The sequence below is a fragment of the Crocodylus siamensis genome, chromosome 10 (genome assembly GCF_052110815.1).
Source record: "Crocodylus siamensis isolate JL-2025a chromosome 10, ASM5211081v1, whole genome shotgun sequence".
Classification (NCBI taxonomy): Eukaryota; Metazoa; Chordata; order Crocodylia; family Crocodylidae; genus Crocodylus; species Crocodylus siamensis.
The window spans coordinates 66,018,970-66,039,024 of NC_143404.1; the positions used below are offsets into that span (position 1 = coordinate 66,018,970).

At 43.5% G+C, this 20,055-nt stretch overlaps 1 protein-coding gene across 9 annotated transcripts in view; it reads left to right on the plus strand.

Annotated features, from left to right (window-relative positions):
* PHACTR3 (phosphatase and actin regulator 3) overlaps positions 1 to 20,055 on the plus strand; it is a 197,718-nt gene that overhangs the window by 72,547 nt on the left and 105,116 nt on the right. Inside the window, exons 1-3 of one of the 9 annotated variants that reach the window (XM_090020744.1) lie at positions 3,836 to 4,379; positions 6,439 to 6,550; positions 11,019 to 11,084. The exons of 5 other annotated variants lie outside the window; for them this stretch is intronic. The gene's annotated coding sequence lies outside the window, so the exon portion shown is untranslated. Of the gene's footprint in view, positions 1 to 3,834; positions 4,380 to 6,438; positions 6,551 to 11,018; positions 11,085 to 20,055 lie in introns of those variants that run through there. 3 more of the 9 variants (XM_090020749.1, XM_090020745.1, XM_090020747.1) reach the window with 3 other exon arrangements.

Consider the following 20,055-nt stretch of genomic DNA (forward strand, 5'->3'; position numbering starts at 1 on the left):
TTTTTTCAAAGAGCTTACCCGGGATTGAGGTAAGACTAACTGGCCTGTAATTTCCCGGGTCCTCTTTTTTTCCCTTTTTGAAGATAGGGACCACATTGGCCCTCTTCCAGTCCTCCGGCACCTCACCAGAGCACCACGAGTGCTCATAGAGCCGTACCAGGGGTCCCGCAATGACCTCGGCCAGTTCCTGTAGAACCCTAGGGTGAAGATCGTCCGGACCAGCGGACTTGAACACGTCCAGCCTCTCCAGAAGTACCCTAACTAACTCCTCGCTAACCCCTGGCCCAGGCGTGTCTCTCCCGGGGCTAGTACTAGAGCAAGAAAGACTGTCACTAGAGCTAATCAGAAAGGGTTTTCCTTAATTCCTCCTTCTCGGTGACTAATTTTCTTCAAAAATGAAATGGAAACAAAATTTCAGCTTTTAGTAATCCCCCCCTTAAGATTTCACACACTGTGTGAGAAATGGTTTCCTTGAAAACTCAGTTTTTTCTAGGGAAGTTTTCACAGCATATAGACTGACATAACAATTGTATTGATAACAAAGGATATCAGTATCAGCTGCTTTGATGCAACTGTTACATCTGCATGATTCTGCAGCAACACAAGTGTAACAAAAATCACTGCAGCTTTAATGAGGTTTCACTAGGGTCAAAGTTGAGGTGAATTAGCTCATTTGCATTGCTGCAGGATCTTGTAGGTGTTAACAGTTAAATTGTAAAAAATGCCTGCGCACTCCTGAGGAGCAGCTCCCCGCTTTTGAGGACATTAAAAGGTATGTTTGTCTATACCCACAAAAGACTTTTGACCATTCCCAATTCCAAGAGTCATCTCTATCTCCAGGTGTTGTGGTGGACGTAGTCTTTCTGGACTTTAGGAAGACCTTTGACACTGTCTCACCCCATTCTCATTAAAAAATTAGGCAACTGTGGCATCAATGCCTACACTGTCAGATGGGTCACAAATTGGCTGGAGGGCCACACCCAGAGTGGTAGTGGACCTGGAGGGACGTGGGCAGTGGGACCCCCCAGGGCTTGGTCCTTGGGCCCGCACTGTTTAACATGTTTAAACATCTTCATCTGCGACTTGGACAAGGGGGTGAAAAGAACCTTGTTCACATTCTCAAATGACACCAAGATGTGGGGAGAAGTGGGCACGCTGGAAGGGAGGGACAGACTACAACTAGATCTGGACAAGTTACAGGGCGGGCAGATGGATGGGATTCAATACTGACAAGTGCAATGCACTGCATGTGGGGAGGAAGAACCAGCAGCATACCTACAGGCTAGGGAACTCCCTTCTTGTCAGCACAGAGGCAGAAAAGGATCTTGGTGTCATTACTGATTCCAAAATGAACACGGGCCGACAATGTGAGGACACGGTCAGTAAGGCTAACCACACCTTGTCATGCATCCACAGTTACATAATGAGCAGGTCCAAGGAGGTGATCCTCCCCCTCTATGCGGCACTGGTCAGGCCGCAGCTGGAGTACTGCATCCAGTTCTGGGCACTGCACTTCAGCATGGAGAGGGTCCAGAGGAGGCCACTTGCATGATTCAGGGACAGCAGGGCAGGCCCTACTAGGAAAGACTACGAGACCTGAACCTGTTCAGCCTCCACAAGAGAAGGCTGAGAGCCATCTATAAACTTACCGTGGGGGACCAGCGGGGAATGGGAGAGTCCCTGTTCCCCTGAGCACTACCGGGAGTAACAAGGAATAACGGCCATAAGTTGACTGAGAGTAGGTTCAGGCTAGACATCAGGAGGCACTACTTCACAGTCACAGCAGCTAGGATCTGGAACCAACTTCTAAGGGAAGTGGTGCTCGCTCCTACCCTGGGGGTCTTCAAAAGGAGGCTAGACAATCACCTAGCTGGGGTCATCTGACCCCAGCATCCTTTCCTGCCCATGGCAGGGGGTTGGACTTGATGATCTGCTCAGGTCCCTTGTGACCCTACCAACTATGAAACTATTGAAATTATCTGCAAATCTGTAGTTACTGATCTTCTGGTTAGGTGAAGAGACCTATTTTACTGTAGTCAGTGGGTACTGCACTCACATTAGGGGTGTGTGAAGTGGCCCCTATTAGATTCGGATTCAGCCCAAATCAGGGACAGTGATTTGATTCATTGATTCAGATCTCTGTCCCCGATTCAATTCAACTGAATCCAAATCTGAAGATTCGAAGCTTATTCGGAGAATCAGGAATTCAGCCATAGACAGCTTTAAATGTTTTTTCTACATGCTTTGAGGTACCAGTGCAGCTTGTGAACACTGTGATGCTGGGGCAGTTGGAGTGTCCCACAGGAGTTTGTGGGGGGGGTCCTCCACGTGTTCAATGGTGAACCTGGAAGTGAACCAGAAGTACTTCTGGGTCCACTGGGGAGCATGCTGGGGCCCCCGCCACCTCCCTGGCTCAGCAATTGGCTGCAAGGGGACCCTGGGTGCCCCCTCAGACCCAGGTGGCACTAGTCGCCGAGGTGGGAGGACAGTGGGGGTGAGGCCCTGCATGCTCCCCGGCAGACCCGGAAGTGGACTGGAAGTGCTTTTGGTCCATTTCTGAGTCTGCTGCTGAGTGTGCTGAGGAGGCCCCCACACTTCTGTAGGATGCTCCGTGTGCCCCAGCATCACAGCGTTGACGAGTCACCTGCTACCTAGAGGTATGTAGAAAAAACATTTAAAGCCGTGTCTATGGCCAAATTTCTGAATTGATTTGGAGAGATTGAAGGGTCCTCTGATTCGATTTGGATTTGGCGATTCAGCCGCTGAATCAGGCTAAGTCTCCACCAGATTGAAGCTTTGCACAGCCCTAGTTCACATGTCTCTCAGAAAAATCTACCCCACGGGCTGTGAGAAGACTCAATTCCAGCTCTGACATCATCCTGCCTATTCTGTACTTTTCAGCCTGTACTAACTTCATTTTGACCAACTGTTTAACACCAGTGACCCCTATGACTGTAATCCATTTAACTCCCTCCTTCCCTTAATTTCTTCCCTTTCCATGCTTTCCCCCTTTGCTTAAAATGGACTTAAAATGTAAAAAATGAAAAACGGCATCTTAAGCAAATGGGCCTAATGTCCAATATTTCCCTTCTGCTAACTTCAAGATAAAAGGTGCTCATTAGCAGGGAGAATGTCTTTTGTGAACAGTCTGCAGAGAGCTGGAGCAGCTGGGAGAATTAGATTTCAGCAGAGAACCATGAATATTGATTAATCTCAAAGTGTGCAAGAATTTCTCTAGCTGTTTCTTTGATTCTGTGTCAACACCTAGAAAGCACATACTCTGGGGACCCATGAAAAGGTGGTATGTTTACCCATTTGTACTTATATTCTGTGTCGTAAGATAGGAATTAAAAACAGAACAGGGTTGTGGTTTTAGGTTCTTAGTCTGCATTTGCCTTCATGTAGGAAAGAGCCAGCAATTTTAAATTTAGATGGTAATAACATGTTCCCAGTGACAAAATGAAGAAAACTGTTTTGATATGTGTCTTACTTGAAGTGCAGAGCTGTGCAGCTGTTCATGGAGAGTTTTATTTTTTCCTGCTTCTTTGCTTTTTCCAAAGCATATTCCTATCGAGTCCTCCTAATGAAGGGATTTAAGATTACAAGAAGAGAGAAAGGTTTGTTTGCCTGTATCCTGGACATTTGGTTATGGTTAGGTGGAGAATATGATCAAATTTAAGTATTCTAGGAAAAAAGAAAATAGCACAATGCTGGGAGCAGACTTTCACTACTGTAATTTAGGTTGGAATCCTTTCAAACAGTGGCTGAAGCAGTTTGCTGACAGTGCTATAAAACAAAACTGCCTTGGGAGAAGGAAATCACGGGTTTAGTGTGGGAGCTGAGGAAAAGCTACTGTGTGGTTGACAGAGGCACCTTAATGAGCTATATTATTCTTTGCATGTTTGGTTTCAGTGCTTAGCTGATTCTGTAGGCCTTCTGTTATCCTCCCTTTCTTCTTCAGTGTCTCCAGTTAAAAAGCTTTATGGTGACTTTCAGCTTCTACAGGAAGGAGGCAGAGAAATTTGCAGAATGAAGACAAGTTGATGTGCAGATTTTTATTTGGTGCTGCATTTAGAAGCCAAGCCTAATTCTGAATACTGCGTGGGCTTTTACAGATGCATACAGTATAACATTCATGCTCCAAGCACCTGCGAGTGAAGACATGATTTCTCTGGCTAGAATTGGAAATATATTTATTTTTTTCTACATAATAACAGGACCTGTCTAGACCCCAACAGGGTCTGTCCTTATATTTTTATGCCATCTGAAAAGAAGAGGTGAAGAAATTTCAAGAGCTAACAATAAGGGAAATAACCATTTTTCTCCTTGGATTGAACTGCTGCATTCAGTGTGCTCCGAGCAAGGAGCAGCACTCTGAGGTGAGTAGCAAGGAACAGAAAAAATAAATAGAGAGGTCAGTAAATATTTACTGCCTGTTACCGATGCATTTTTAAAGATACAATAGATTCTTTAATGAAAATGTTAGACCAGGCTAATGGTCTAACTGGATAATTATTTTAAACTAACTGGAAATTTTTCCTCTAGCCAGGAGGCTTACATCTTTGTTTACAGGTTGAATGTAAATGATCTAGAACAGTGTACTGTACTTAGGGGGTGGGGCTTGCTTTTAATGATTTTTAACTAGTGTGCATAAGAGATTTGGAATACTGGGCATCAAGCAAACTCATTCTGGCATTCCTCTTACCAGTACAGACCAGGGGGGTAGAGAAGGAACAATCTTCTTAGGTTACACTGTCTGTTCTCCTGCTAATGCAGGGTAGTTTTTTGCCTAGTTTGTGCTCCAGAAACCAGCCTACAATCTGTAACAAAGAACATTCCTCTACAAAACTGTAAATTGCTTAAGATGTCAGCAGATTCACTACTGAACTATTTGTTTAATATGTTTGACTTGACTGCTATTAGTCAGCCACCAAAAATAGCATATATTTAAAAGTTACAGTGCCAAGAACTGTTGGGTTACAGGAATAATGTGCACTGATTTATTGGTATTTTGGAAGTTCTTTCAAATGCCAGTGTCACAAGGAATTGTAACTCAGTGTTGTGTTGGATAGCAAGTTTCTTGACCCAAAGCACTGGTGAAAAAGTGAGTTATGCTGGCAAACAGCTGTAGACAGCTTATACACTAGAAAACACTTTAACTTACTTAGGGTAATACAACAGTTGTTCAACATTTGTGATAAATTTTTTCTGGTGCTCTAAAGATACAGCATTGAAATGATGCTGAGAGAGAGAGAGACAAACAAACAGACATACACATTCAACCAAAACAAATTAGGAAAAACCAAAATTATTCCATAAAGCATACATTCTGGACAGATGGGGAAATAAAGCTTAATAATAATAATAATAATAATAATAATAATAATAACACAGACTTTTTCAAAAGCATATAAATGAAACACTGACACTTTGAAGAGGAGCTCTTCATGCCTAATTTGCACATATGATGATCAAATCAAAGTGCCCAGTGAAATGAACTGCACATGCTAAAAAAAGAAGTTGATGTCTTTCCACCCCCACTCTTCCTAGATATTCATCTGGTATGTGAAAAGCTCTTTGGAGATATGCAGGTGGCTTTGCCTTATAAATAAAGCAAAAGAAAAGTTGAAACTGTTTTAGTTAAATTAACATCATTTTATCTGACCCTTTTAAAGTAAATGTTATTTAGATACTGAGAAGCTCTCTTGTGCATAGTCATATATAATTACATATTAATTTAGTTAAGGGCACAGCATTAAGGTTTTTTTTGTGTTTTTTTTTAAAAGTCAAGCACTGAAAAGTTAGGAACTGCCAGAATTATGGTTCCCTATACAACTTCAATTTCTACCCCCCCAACCCTTCTATGTATGCATTATGATATAGTATTTAATTACATTATTGCATACTTTTTTTTTACATTCAGATAATGCTATGAAGATAGAGTTATCACTTTCTTCAAGAGCTTTTCTGTGGACTTAATTTAAAAAAATAACTGGGTGCTTTACAAACAACTGAACTTCATGAGACCCCTGTATGGTGAAGGGGTAGCGTTATACTCCTTTTATTGTGGGGCTGGGGGTGTGTGAAGGAGCTGAGTAACAGAGAAATTAATGTCAAATTATTCAGTCATTTTCAGTGTCCAACTTAAGAGAGGTATAGGACCTGATTTTCCAGAGTTTTAGCATTGCCAGGTACTAATGTACGGCTCTTATTAAATTCAGGTGTGAATTCTCAGTATGTCTTCAGATCAGAGCCCCCTTGTTTCTCAAACTGATCCCTAAATGCATTATTGTGAAGATTTGGACTTAAGTGACTTGCTTACCACTCTACAGGAACTCCTTGGCAAGGGCAGGAATAAAAATCAAGTTTGTTAGGTCAGCATTTAACTGTCTCCTGTAACTTCCTGCCTCATTCACTGTACAACTTCAACTTCTGCAGGAAATGCAGTCCGAGTCCCACAGATGGACTCAAATGAATAACCCCCTCAAGAACTGACCCATGGTGTGCTCCAAATGGGGCACAGGCCTAGAGGAAAAAACTACATGATCAGGTAAATACAGTATCATACTGTGTATGTGAAGGGGAAATCAATTAAAAATTGCACAGGCAAGCTTTATTTTTGTACTTCCTAATTTTGTGACCTTCAGATCTTTTAATATTGCAATCACATACATGACTGTAAAAAAGGCTTTTAAATGGAAGAAACCCTGGAAAAACCCTGGGAATTCTACCATGTGCCATCAAATTGACATCTACATGATTTATCAGCTGTAACAGAGTATTTAGGTCCACTGCACAAGCATCTGCTGCATGAACAAAGATGGGAACCAATAGCAATAGCAGGTATCTGGATCAGCAGTAGATTGCGATAGACCACAATGATGGTATCAGAGATATCTGCCGATAGCAGAGATATGGCAAGATTCAAGACTCAAGTTCATTTTCAGAGTCTCTTCTGTCCTGTTCTCCTAAAATTGACTCTTATCTTCATCTCTCCAAAACTGTCCCTGTCTGAGCCTTGTCTCTGTCCCAGGCTTTGGTTTCTTGTCCCAGTTCTGGTCTTGCCTAATCACAATCAGTCTCCTTCCTAACTTCCAATTTCCAGTCTTATGTTCCCCTGCCAAATCCAAGCCACTTTTCTCTTCCTTTCCTTCCAGTCTCAGCAGACTTCTAGTCCAAATCTACTCCTTTCCCTCCTCTCATCTGGTTTTGTCCCCTCTGCATTTGAAAAAGACAGTCTCATCTTCTAGGCTAGACATTTGAAAAGTGCATAGGAGACAGGGGCGTAGTTCTCTGTTCCCGTGCCTTGCCCTACCTTATCTCTCTTGGTAAGCTAACCATGGTTTGCTCTACAGCTTTCAAGGTTTCCAGGCTCTTTGCTATGGAATCAGAAAGCCAAGCCCAGACTAGAGATGAAGCTCCATGGGAAGGACGCAGGTTCCCCACACAGGCTAAACACAGACAAACAAAAAGCCTGAGGCTGAATCAATTTAGTCTTCACAGATTAGTCTAAGCCAGGGCCAGCAATTATTTCAGGCAGAGGGCTGCTTACTGAGTTCTGGCAAACCATCGAGGGCTCCATGACAGGCAGCCAGGGGCAGATAAATATTAATTTGCTAAATTTTTTAGGGGCCCCGTGGGCCGGATAGAATGGCCTGGTGGGCTGCATCTGGCCCGTGGGCCACATTTTGCTCACCCATGGTCTAAGCAGTGTAGGTTGAACTAATAAGCAAGTGAACAGACATTCACTTTTGATGCTTGAAATGCAGCTACATGGCTGCAGTGGCTTAGGTCAGAAGCTGGGGTGGTGTTACAACATGCCTCCCTGCTTGATTGGAGCAGGCAGCTTGGGCAAGGCTAGCCTGCCTGCCCTGTGAGGTGGGGCTTGTGGGGAAGTTGCAAATCATCCTAGGATGCTGGGGGCCTCTGATTTTTAATTTGAATCTGGAGGGGATATGGGACAGAAGTTCAACAAAATGATTTCACCTAAATCAGCTAAGTCTGATGCTACATCCATCCAGGCTTATCTTAAACCAGTTTCAGCCATTTTGAAAGGGGTTTATGTGCATTGAATTTCTGTTGTGTTACAGATCTGAACCAGCTTCTGATCACTTATACCAGTCTGTGTGTATCCTCTGTCCCAAGGCACAGAGAGCTCTGGCATCCCTGAATTCCTGACTGTCTGCATGGCAGGAAACTTTGGGTCCCCAACACTTAACCAGGAGAGCTGGTGGGAAACCAGGCAGGTTTCTACACAGCTTTTATCAGAAGTTCATTTGTAATCAGATGCACTGCCTTGCATGTGGGTTTTTACAAGCTGACATTTTCTAAAAAAATTTAGTCATGTAATTCCCAACCATCTGTAGGAGCCAAAACTGTTGGTTTCCAGAGTAACGTGTGGTTTTAGTGGTTCTTGTGAACAGTGTCCTGTTTATAAGCTAAACACAGACAAAATATTGTAGCTCCCATTAACAAATGAGAGGGTTTCACAACTGGATTTGTGGTGCACATTATGATGAATCCATAACAAATGCAGTTTATAATTATGTTAATCCACAAGCCTGTCACACACACTATAACAACTCCATTGGAATCATTATGATTCATGCTACGAATATACATTAGAAATAATATAGTAGAAGCTGATAAATCCAAATAGATTCATATTCTTAATCACCTAGCTGGAGAAGCGTTGCATCTCAGAATGACTTCTGTTTCTCCCTCAACTGAAAAGCACCATGATATACAGAAAAGCTATGTTAAGTTAACCTTAAGAATCTTCTTTAAGAAAAGTTCAGAGTAGCAAATGAAGCTCAGCCTCCATTTGCTTTGCTTTATGGTGAGCAAACAATGAACTGATATATAAGAAAGTTACCCACCTAACTCACAGAAATCACTGGGAGTTGGATGGCAGACTCCTCCAGTTGCTTATGAAAACCCCACCCTAACAGTGATAGCAGCTATATTCTTTGAAATGTCACACTGGATGAGGTTTCCTTACAGAGACAGCCAAATGCTCTTCTCTCTGGCTAGGGACAGACATTCAAAAAGCCTGAACCTGAATTGATTCAATCTTTGTAGGTTAGTCTAACCTGCAAAGCTTGAACCAATTTGCAGGTGAATAAACATTCCCTTTTCATTCCAGAAATGCAGGCACATGACTGCAGTGGCTCAGGCTAGAAGCCAGGGGGTGCTAGAGCAGCCCTCCCTTCCCTTCTACAGTACTGAGCTGAGGCCGGTCCTGGCCAGGCCCTGGTAGGATGCTCTGATTAGTCCAGCAGGGAATTGATAACAGTGTTTATCACCCCATTAAGAAAACCACAGAGGGACATCACCAGCTTCCTTTCGATTCTGTCTTTGTCACAGCACAGACCAGAGCCAGCGTGTGGTCTGTTGGCCAATAAACAGATATCACTCAAAGCAGAGGGGAGTGGGGAATTCCTGCTTAGCAGGAGGGGAGCAGCAGCTGGCAAGTCTTTGCCAGAGCTGCAGCCAGGGAGCAGGGGGGGCAGGGCCAGCTCTGCTGTGGAGCAGAGAGCCCTGCCTAGCCCAGAGAGCATGCTGGGATGCTGGAGGAGTCTGATTGAACTTAAACCAGCAAGGGTCTGGGACAGACATTTCATAAACCAGTTTGACACAAATCAGTTAAATCTGCTTGAACATAGTGTCAGACTTATCTCAAACTGGTTTCAGCCATTTTCAAACTGGTTTATGTGCAATGAACATCTGTTCTATTACAGGTTTAAACCAATTTCTGATCACTTAAACCAGTTTATGCATAATGTCTGTCCCTAGCCCCTGTGGCTTAACTTCCCCTAGCAAATGTTTACTGGATACATTCTGCTGTATAGGACAGAGCATTACTAGTCAGGAACACCACTTGTGGTCTCAAATTATTCATTTTCTAACTAAAGGATTTTCCAACAGGCATATATGTGGGAAATCTGAATGAGAAGATTGCCAACAAAACTGAGTTTCTGTTCAGTGCGTTCGTGGGAATACTAAACCTTTGAAGATAAACCTGTACTGTACACCAGTGGGTTTCCGATTTGTTGTGAAACTAGGTGGCAACGGTAGTGTTGCCAGCTTATAGTTCTAAACCCAGAATAAAGATGTCAGAGCTATGCAATAGCATATGTAAATTTGTTCTGAAGATGGGTAAATCTGACACATTTTAAATTGTTTATTCCCATTAGATGCTAATTAGAAAATATTATACAAAAGAGTTTACATGTAAATGAGTTGTTGATTTTTTAAAATTCTAAATGGCTCTTCAGGGACAGGATTGAGGAGGAGTTTCCTTATGTGACCATGCTATGTTTGTGGACTGTATTAAATATTTACAAAGAGAAATATGCTCTTCATAAAAAAAACAACAACAAAAGGTTACACATAAAGCTCTCTGCTTTAACTGAACAGGAATCTGGGGATCTTACGTCTTGTCAGCCTCAAGCATTCAAGAGATAGTTCAGGTCTGATAGAAAAATTGAATAAGAACCGGTATTTGCTGAGTCAGACCATGGGTCTATCTGTTCCAATATCTTGCCTCACATAGTGGCAGTGTGGATGTTGAAGTAAACTAGGCCTACCCAAAATTTTCTATCCCATACTTGTTTCCTACTCATGCTCAATACCCACAGATGGACCTTTCTTGTATTAATTTGTCCAATCCACATTTAGTCTAGGTTTAGCAATCCACCTCCATAACATCTTGTGGCAATGAATTCTGCAAGTGCACACACGGTGTAAAAAGGCCTCCTTTTGTTAGTTTTAATCCCGCTACAGAGTAGTTCACCGTTAATGGCCACTACCTCTAGTATTGAGAGAGAGAAAGTAAATAATACTATTTGTGGTCTCGCAGCATGTATTGGTTTGTTAACCTCTGTCATGTTCCCACACAGGCATCTCTTTTCTAACCTGTAAAGTCATAGCCTATTTAGTGTCTCTTGATACAGAAGCCCCTCCATACCTGATCATTCCTGTGAACCCTCTCTACACCTTTTCTGATTCTTTTAAAGGAAGAAGACATAGTTCTTCTATATCCTTTTTGAGTTGGGAGGACAAAATTGCACACAGTATTCAAGGTATGAGCACACCATAGGTTTATAAAGTGGCATAATGACACTTTGTTTCGTTTACAGCTCCCTTTTGATCACAGGAAAGTAGGGCTGGATAGGATTCACAAGAGCAGGCTAGAAAAACACTTGGACAGGATGGCTTTAGTCAGAATGATCCTACCTTGAGCAAAGGGCTGGATTAGATGACCTCATGAAGTCCCTTCTAGCTCCATTTGATTTTATTTGCCTTTCTGAACTGCTAAAAACTGAGCTGATGTTTTCAACAAACTCAAAAAATCTCTTTCCTGTATAGTAATACTTAATGCAGAGCCCATCATCATGCATGAATATTTAAGGTTCTTTCCCACTCGCATGCAAATCATGCTACACTTAACGGTTGAATTTCATCTGCCATTTTGTTGCCTGTGCACTTAATCTTGCAAGCTGTTTTATTTAATTTTATAGCTGTTTGGAATCTGCATTGATTTTTACTGCTCTGAATATTTCACGTCATCTGTAACCTTGGCCACATCACTATTCACCCCCCTTTCTAGATCATGCAACACCAATCCCAGAAGAGATCGTTGGAGGACCCACTGTGTGTTTCTTTCCATTCGGAGAACAGGCCATTTATACCAACTCTGTTCTCTAGCCTTATACCAATTTTTGATTCACAAGTGAACCTTCCCTCTAATATTATTTGAGACTTATAATCCCCTAGAAGCTGTCCAAGGAGCTCACTTGTACTTTTTGCCCAACGTGTCATTGTTAGGAATGAGTTCTCTGATAACTAGACATGCACCTGCAAAGATTAAAAACAGAAGAATGAAACTGCAGATAGAGCACGGGTGCACAGATAAGTTTGCTAATATAACCTTAAAACATTCCAAGGGCTCAGGAGTCAGTAGCGAAGTATAAGAATACAACTCTTTTTTGTTTTTTTGAACAGTCACATGCTAGTTTTGGACAGAACTTCTCATTTTTTAATGTAATTTATAATCAAGAGGCTTCTAGGTATGTGATCAAGAGAATGTTGTTGCCCAAGGCCATGTGTAGATAAAACAAGAGGCATGTGCATGACACTTTAAAGTAGGTTAAATATTTTTGCAACACTTAAATGGTGTCAATGTTTGCACACCTCGGCGGCGTATTGCGCATTAATTCCAGCTGCTGTAGGAAATTCAGTGGTGTAATGCACCTTAAATGACTTGGGGCGCAGTCAATAAATTCCTTTGAGGAATTTTAGTTTGCTGACCCTACAGCCGTGGAGTGAAGCACCGGGCTCCGTGCAGCTCAGAGGCTCTGCATGAAGCCCTGCAGGCAGCCTGGCAGTAGCCCAGGAACGCAGGCTCTGCCCAAGAAAAGTGGCGAGCCTGATTTTTTTTTTTTGTCCACCCCTCCCCAAAGTCTGCCTGTCTGAGCTGCGTGGGGGACCGTGATTCCCTCTGAAGCTCTGGTGCCCCCAGGACTGCCCAAGATAGGTGCCTGAGGGCGGGTGCTGCCTGGGGGGGGGGGAACACTGCTGCCATGGAGGGAAGCACCAGCCCCTCCTGCAGCCCAGGGACCACTCCGTCCACCGGCACCTCACCCTCCCCTCCCCACTACCACTGAGGCATGTAAGTTGGGTGTGTTCATGACACAGGGGCTGACACAATCAGCCCTAAATTGAAGGGGTGTTTTTTTAAAACCCACTACTTCAATTTAGAGCCCCCGTTTCATCTACGCACACCCCAAGGCAGCAAGGCAAGGGAATGGTTAGCAATACACTTGGACTGTCTGTAAAAAAAAAAAAAAATGGAAGTCACATCTTTACGTAGGGTGATGGGCAGGGAGCCTTTCGACTTTTGTAGAGTTTTTACTGGTGTAGCCTTTGGTCTTACCAGAGCAGTTCTGCCAATTGAAACAGTTCACTCAATGCACTCTTTGGCTCTCCTGGCCAGACAGTTTTCCTGCTAGTTTCAGTCTCCATAGTTACAGCACCTGGGGCCCTTTAGACTGCCAGAGAAGATCAGTGCTGGTATACACTTCAGACACAGTCTGGCACCATAAGGTTAGAAATCAAGGCTTAACTCTAATCCCTGAACACCTCCCTCCTCCTCCACTGCATTACCCCTCACTCGCTGGGAAAAGTTGCATTCAGATCTGAGCCTCAGGAAGATTCATAGAAACAGAATCAAAACCAGGCGTCAGATGTGCAGCAACAGCAGAGACAACCTGTCCTGGTGCTGCTGTGTTCAAACTTCTCCCACACAGAAAAAAAAGCAGCAGCCCCACATGGTGAGCTCCAGGAGCAGGTTTAAATAGACAACCAGCACAAAGTGCCTGTCTGCCAGAACTGCCTTTGCTTTTGTTTTAATAAGTCTGTGGCTGGTTTGCTAGTAATTTATACTGATGACCAGCAACAACTCAAAGTCATCTTAAGAAAAATAAAAGCGGGGTGGAGGCAGGGGGGAGGGAAGTTTATTTCCCTGGCTGGCTGGCATGAGATCACTTCAAGCATATATTGGGGGGGGGGGGGGGGGGGGGCGGCAGGAATGCATGTGCGAGTTCGTGTATGCATGCAAAATCCTCAAAAGTGTAACCAGACTGAAACCCCAGACTAGGCTCCCTGCAGCCAAGGCACAAGGACGGGATTGCAAGGTATATATCTCAGCTTTTCTGCACTAGGTACCTTCACTAGGAACACAGGTAGCTCTGTAACTGAGGTATTATTAATTCTTCCATCACCTCCTCCCATTAGTGGGTTTTTTCTTTTAAACTCTGAAAAATAGGATGGCGGAGAGGGCTGCCAGTGGAGGCTGCAGCCCAACTGTACCATACTACAGCCAGCCAGGACTCCATTTGGAGACCTAAATAGTTTATTGATGCAGGAAAGTCATCTTGTCCCATTGGCACTTGCTGTTGTCTTTCAGCCACTTCAGATCCTATTTTTATTTCATTATTGACCTTCCTCCCATCACCATACAGAAGTGAGCAGCACCAAATGTCAGAAGCATCGTGTGTTCCATACCAGTTTGACTACCCACAGCTTTCTACCCCCTTGCAGTGTCAGGGTGCCTCACTCACTTCTCTGACTTTGTCAGTGTCAAGTCGGAGATGCCACTCCCTCCATCTCAGTTTCCTTCTTATACACATGCCCCATCTAATTTGTACAATATGTAGACTTTGCAACACGCTGTGTCCTATATGTGTATTCAGATTTTTCTGAGCAAGCAGGTGTTTTCTCCCAGTTGTACACACAGCTGTGCTCCCATCTACCAGGTGTACATCTATAGATATGTAGGCAAATAGATATTTTTGCTTTTTCCATGATTTTAATTAGAAACAAATCTGCACTAATGCAGCATGCAGAATTATACATGTGTAGCACTTGGCTAAAATTTTTTACATGCATTACAGCTAGGAACAAAAGTTACACATAAATCAGTTTAAGCGATCATAACTGATTTAAACCTGTAACACAACAGAAGATCGGTGCACATAAACCACTTTCAGAGTGGCCAAAAACCAGTTTAAGATAAACCTTGTTGGATGTAGCATCAGACTTAATTGATTTAGGTCAAATCAGTTTATGGAACTGCTGTCCCAGACCCCTTCCCAGTTCAAGTTAACTTACAGCCCCCCAGCATCCTAGGATGCTTTGCCATCTGCCCCAATGGAGCAGGGACTACCCCACCAATTTGCTTCCTATCCTGCCTCCTGCTTGTGTTTGTCAACTTATAAGGACTACAAAGCACCCTGGGCTCTTGGGGGCTGTAAGGTACCTTGAACTGGGAAGAGGTCTGGGATAGCATCCCAGCCCAGGCTCCCCCAGCCCAGAGCAGCCCCAAGGAGCTGAAGGGAATTCTTCCCCTCCCCAACACCACAGCTGCTTGCTTTAGCTGCTGAAAGCCTCGTGGATAGCCCAGGGCAGCCTCAGGAAACGGGGAAATTCTTCCACACCTCTGCAGCTGCTTTTGCCTCAGATTCACAGCTGCAGAGAAGCAGAAGAATTTCCCTCTGCTCCCTGGGGCCACCCTGGGCTAGGGGACCCTGGGCTGTGGTAAGGGGAAGCTCCCCAAGGCAGGGGCTCCCCAGTGCCCTGAAGCTGGGATGCATAGGTGGGAACTCAGCCTGGAGGACGACTTCTCCCTCCTTCCTGTGGCAGTGGCTGAAGCAATCAGCAGCTGAGAAGAGGGAGGGGGCAAATTCCCGTTGCCTCCCCAGGGCTGCCTAGGTTGGGGAGCCCAGGCTGATGGAAACACCCTAGCTGGGGGGGGAGGGGTGTTGGAGGCTCCACAAAGGTGGGGCAGGACCTGGACAGCAGGGCTCCTCAACCCCCTGTGGGAAGACAGCAGGAGGTTGGAGGTGCATACTGGGGAGCCAGTTGGGGACAGCCCCACTTAGAGGAAGCTGTGTAGTTTGAATCAATTCTGCCTTGGGCTTTTTGACTGTCTGTACTTAGCCTAGGTGTTCTATGATATACTATTGCTGCTGCAAACTCTGCAGTTGTAGGCATTGCTAGGCAGATTCAAAACACAAAAATAGAAGTGAAATAGTGGAGAACAGAGTGCACGTGAGTGCTTAGGCCTAGGGACAGAACCCCTATAAGTGACTGGAAATCAATTCAAATCTGTAACACAACAGAAGTTCAGTGCACATGAACTGCTTTCAAATTGGCCAAAAATGGTTTAAGATAAACCTGGATGTAGTATCAAACTGATTTAGGTTAAACTGGTTTATCGAACTTCTGTCCCAGATGCCCCTCAAATTCAAGTTAACTCACAGTCCCCCAGCATCCCAGGATGCTTTGCACCTCCCTCACATCCCCTGCCCCCCCAGGGTGGGCAGGCTAACCTTGGCCCAACCTGTTTGCTCCAGCTGAGCAGAGAGATGTGCCCTAGTGTCCCCCCAGCTTCTGGCCTGGGCCACTGCAGGCATTTCCAGAACCAAAAGTGAATGTCTGTTTATTTGCTTATCAGTTCAATCCATGCAATTTAGGCTAACTTGCAAAGCTTGAATCGATTCAATCTCAGGCTTTTTGACTGTTTGTACTTAGCCTAGGAGACCAACCTTGTGTGTCTGTTACTACCAATACTGTTTTTCAGAACTACCAATACAAAATGATTGCCTTTGGGATCTGCTCTCATTTAAAAACAATATTTCAATCCCTTCTCCAGCCATTATTTACTATCACTATATAATCTCCTGCCCTCACAAAGCCCATTTGAATTTTAATAGGATCATCTAGGGGTTTTTAGCAGAGAAGAGCCAATATGTTAATTTATTTAAATTGGAAAGCTGCATTTTGGTCACCTCAGCCTGTATTTGTTTTTAAACGTTTTAAGAACAGCTTTTTTCCTCTTGGCTCTTCTGAAGTGGAGACTTTCATTTATTAATGTTGATGTGGTGTTTTTCTCCTCACCTCAGCTGCTATTACAGGGGAAGGGGGCAAAGAGGAAAGAGTGGCTTTTGACAAGAAGATCCAAGATTGAGAATATAGGGAAAATTCACTGGTTTTCATATCTGCTGTGGGATGCAGGGTTGCATCACTCCAGACATGTGGTCTATGAATACCTGTTAAAAGAATTAATTTTTCATGCTTCATTCCAATATCTACAGAAATGTAGTACAGTTTTATTTCATGGCTACATAATAAATTTATCAGAGTGAATTTCCAGGATAACAAAGAGGTAAAACAGTAGGAGGCTGACCTGATGAAAGTACAGATCTATTCAAACACTCCCTTGGTTGTTTATTATAAAGCATTTAAATGTACATTGCTCATCTAGCTGAAGAACTAGAAAAGGCTCAGTGTACATGCAGTGTGTAAGCCTTAGGTTATTATTTGTTTTCTGCCTTTTAAGCCCCACCCCCACCAAGGCCTTCTGTGCAACCATGATGGGCAGAAAGGTTTAAAAGCAAAGTTTCTCATTCACTTTGTTGCATGAGTCAGGATTTTTAGGGAGGAAAAAAAATGCCTGCCCAGATACCAGCATACTACCAGATGAGTTTTGATACTTGTATTATTTGTGTGTTCATTAAGAAGATCTCCTAATAAGAGGGATGTTCTCAATTTCTCATTACAAAAAAGGCTCTCTATAAAGAAATTTCACCAGATACCAGTGTTACCCATACATGATTTTATTATGATGAGCCTCCCTCAGTTGGCATGTCTGCACGTGCAATTAATGTGAAGCAATGAACTCCAGAGTTTATTGCTGTGAACGTGAGCCTGGGATTGCAGGACGTTGAGCCAGGTTGGAGCAGCCCCCGGTGGCAGAGGGTCTGGGGGAATCGGCATGCCAGCCCAAGGCTGCTCCCCACAGCTCAATTTGCTACGGAGGGGCTGACTGAGGCACGCGGGTGCTTCAGTGCAGGTCTAGCTGGCAGGCAGCCGCTCCACTGAAGCATCCTTATGCTACAGCCAGCTGGGGCAGGGTCTACACATGTACTGCTGTGGAGTTTTTTTGTTTGTTTGTTTTTTGTGTTTTTACAAGTACTATCCTGGTTCAGAGTAAATTAGTTTACTCAAGCCTAATAGGAGCTCACGTGTAGATGCAGAGATGTTTCTGTGTAGCTAATTAATCTACTGTGCAGTAAATGTCTCATGTAGAAGTACCCAGTGGGCACATCTATATGTGTGCCTGACTGTGCAGTTGTTACTGTGAAGTAATTTAGTACTTGCTTTACCAAGTATTATATGACTATGCAGTAACAGCCATTACTGCGCAGTTTCAGTGGCGCATGGGTCATTTCTGACCCTACTGCACAGTTGCAATGAGTAGTTCACTGCTACTGCTCTGTAGCATCAGGTTCATTGTTTGTGGATGCTGAAGCTACGTTGATGTAATGTCTTGTGTAGATGCACCCAGTGTGGAGATTGTTAGAGCCACAATTTCAGAAAACAAAATGAATACAAGAGGGATTTTTTCCCCCTTTTTTGAAAGGACACGTTTGATCCAAGCGCACCCCAAGGATGCAAAAAAGTAGAGAGCAAAATAAGAATCAACAAGAAGAAAGACGATTTTCAGCCCACTCACACAATTTGAGGGTGGGATGAGATGGTTAGCCCTGTTCGTCTGAAGTCAGGAAGAAGACAGGGCAGTGTGGGACCTTAGAGACTAAGCTGTACAGAAAGACACGCTTTTGTAGGCAACAGCCTACTTTGTCAGATGCTATGAATGTGAGGGAAGAGAGTCAGCATGACAACTCCTGTAGTCCTCATTCCCTAGGCCAAATAAGTTTCTTCCTCTTTGCTAGAAAAATACATCTGAATTTTTAACTTCTTGCATTTACTAGGAGCACTGTCAGTTCAGGGAGAGGCACAGATTGCTTCCTGTGCACATCACCATTGCAACACCTTATCTGTATGACAAGAGGAAACCAGTGGGGAGAACACAATTGATCAGTGATCAGCCTTTAACTCTCCCTGCTGAATTCCTGGTAATTTGTCTAGACCTCTGCTCATCTGAATGTAGGGGTGGGCAGTCCACATTAAATCCCTAGCAATACCACATTAACACTCGGTTAGAAGGTGATAATTGCTGTTCTCTAGAGAGATTACCAGAGTGGAACCCAATTATAGCAATATAGCAAGTAAAAATGAAACAGGAGCAAGGGGCAAACCCCAAGATCCTTGGAATAATGGATTTTATGGTTTGTTGGTACTTCTGAGAAATTTGTTTCAGTTTGAAAGAAAATATTTCTAATGTAAAGCATTTTATAAGGGACTAACTAGAAGGATATGGAGGCAAACTTTGTAGAAAAAAAAAATCAAAATGTTTATCAACATCTTCCCCCCCACAAATCTCATTTTCCCCTTCCCAAAAACCACTCAGTGAACCAAAATAAGTTCATGAATGAATTCAAGATGCTGAATTTACATTTTTCCCTCCACAAAAAAATAACTTCTTGTCCAAAATACTTAGTAGACTTCTATCCCCATGCCTTCTCTACTTATGGCTGGATACTTTCATTTCAATAAGTAAGTAGCTCAAGTAAAAGTTCTCAAATTTGCAGTTTTGTCAACTTCTGCTAGTTGGTCTCCTTATATTTGGTGTTTACTTTATAAACTCATTTCCTGGAATCAAGCAATTGCACAGTAATCTGAGATTTCATATAACAGCTGAATGTTTTTAGCCTTGGCTACAGAGCAAGTATGAAAATCTATTCACTGAAAGGAAGAGTGCACACACATTTTAAAAACTGTGTGGATCTGGGGGGCTCTATGGAGGTGCAACTAAACTGTACTGCCCTCCCCTTCATGCCTTTTCTTCTCCAGCTCCAACAATGGGGAGGGCAAAGCAGCAGCCAGAGGTTGGCTACTGCTGGGAGAGAGGTCACCTCTTCCTTTTGCTGCCAGCATGCATGTCCAAGTGAGCAAAAACATACCGGTTTTTGTTTGCAAAAAGAGGTGATCTCTCTCTCTTGCAGCAAACCTCTAGGTATCTACACACTTGCCACTGCTACTTCTCTACCCTCCTTACTGCTGTAGTCGTGGCCTGAGCCAGACTATGGAAGGTGCAGGGTATCAAGGGGTGTGGGGGTCAGGTTGATCTAAATGCAAGGCCTGTACATATCCTATGACATGACAGGTGCTGGAGGCACATAGGTACAAGCATACCAAGTCTGACTCTTACAGAGGTCTTTAGTGCTGCAGTCCTGTTGTGGAAGTACGGAAATGTCAATAGACACATGCTCTCACTCATACTCATGTTGCAGAAGACTGACATTTTACCTATAGGGATTTGAGCAAAAACTGTCAGAATCTGATTTCTTGGAGATGGTAAAAAACCCACACATGAGAAAAATGTAATGTTTCATACCATGTAGAAAGACGTGTACAAGCCATGGACTCTGCTAATGGCACAGCAGACCTATCAGCTAATTGAGTGCAGCATGACACCCAGGGTAACACCTAGACTAAGTACAGACAGTCAAAAAACCCAAGGCTGAACCGATTAAATCTTCACAGCTTAGTCTAAACTGAATAGATTGATTGATTATCAGTTGATAA